Raw genomic sequence first — 1,901 nt, 5'->3', positions numbered from 1 at the left:
AGATGATGCAAACAAGAGAAACACATCAAGGCAAGTTTAAATGAGGCCGGAAACAACATATAATAAATCCGGTAAGTCCTCATAAGCAAATTTCGAAATTGGTCCAGATCTGAATAACCTTATGTTCAAGTTGTTAAACACCAAGTTAAGATGCACAAAGATGGTCTACACGAAATTCTAGTCAAGTTACATATAAAGTTCATTTAATTCGGAGCTACGGCCTAGAAGATATGAGCAAAACAAGTTAAACATGGCATTGATGCAAAATGCATACAAACATCAAGCAAACACACCAAAGGAAAGATGGAACATGATAACATGAAGCTACATACAAATTCAAGAAAGTTTCATATAGAGCACACTCAAAACGGAGCAACGGTTCAACACATACACTCCAAACATGATATAATAACAATGTCCAAAACAACAACTAGGCATCTAGCAAGGATCAAAACAATATGCTACAGCACCTCAACATAAAAAACAAAATCAATGGACATGATGTACAGGTAAAGCATAACAAAACATGAACACTGAGCTATCTCCAGAAAACACTAGAACATGCTCAAAAAGACATGACAATATTGCAAATAATAACAGTTTCAGGCTTAACAAAAATAACATCAGGTTGCAATGTTTAGAGCTATCAAACAACAAGCAACAGGAACTTATCATAGCAAAATAATGCATGGAGTGAATCTAATAAAAGCATAGAACAAAAGTCCCTTATTGAACATGAGCTAAAAATGAACGGAAGATATGATGGAACCCATGTAAACATGGCAAGTTATATGACAGATTCAGAAAAACAGTACATGGCAGGAACAACGATAAGTAGGCATGTTGGTGAGCTTGTACAACTCACCATAGAGCAATACATGGCATTACAAGGTGACCAACAGTAAGAAGACATGTTTATGAAACTAAGCATGGAAAGAGCAAGTTCATAGGGTGCATGGATCACTAGCAAAGCTCATGGAAAAACTGAACTTAAAGTTAACAGGCTGACAACAACATTATTTATCAACTTTGGAGCAAGGTTACAACAAGCTACAGCAAGCTATAAATACAACCAGGGGAACGGATGGATAGCGCATGACATGTATAACAAAACATCCTTAGTGAACATCTCCAGATTATGCATAGAATGACTTGTAGCAGCAGGTTTACATAGCATCATGATATAGCAGATTCAGCCTAGCAAAACAGCAACAACAAGTACCGTACTTCACGAGCTTGATGCACTCACTACACAACTCACAAAAATACATGGATTGCACCCCTATAAATATGGAATGATGTAGTTCAAAACACATGTAGAGCTCATGCTCATAGGATGCACACATCAAATGCAACAAAAATGACAAATCATCAAGTTCTGTTAACAGACAACAGTTAACATCATATAGCACTCTTGCAACATTGATAAGGGCATCAAGATGGACTCAAACAAGCATGGCACAATGGAATGAAATGAAGAGCATCTCACAGTGAATATTATGATATATCACACGCACGAAACAGAGCAGTATGCAGAGAGTTATGATAGGTCAAACATAGCATCAGAAAGTAGGAAAACAGGGACTTAGAAAATATACCACTCCGATCTAGGGTTGCATGGATTTCGATGCAGCACGGAACTCGCCGGAGGGATTCGCCGGAGAGCGGCCGGAGACGAGGAGGAGGCCGGAGAGGAGGGAGATGGCGTTCAGCGAGGGCGGGGCTACCGGATCTGGGCGACGCAGGCTCCATCCCGGCCGGATCCATGGCCGCCGGGGTCAGGGCGGGCGACGGCGCTCGGAGGTGGCGGCGCGTAGCTGTAACTCTGGCGAGCGAGGCGGGGCAGGGCACGGCGGCAGGGCCGGTCGTCGGCGGAGGCGGCAGGGATCTGGCGACGAGGC

The sequence above is a fragment of the Triticum aestivum genome, chromosome 7B (genome assembly GCF_018294505.1).
Source record: "Triticum aestivum cultivar Chinese Spring chromosome 7B, IWGSC CS RefSeq v2.1, whole genome shotgun sequence".
NCBI classification, from domain to species: domain Eukaryota; kingdom Viridiplantae; phylum Streptophyta; class Magnoliopsida; order Poales; family Poaceae; genus Triticum; species Triticum aestivum.
Note: the sequence above shows the minus strand (reverse complement) of the source record.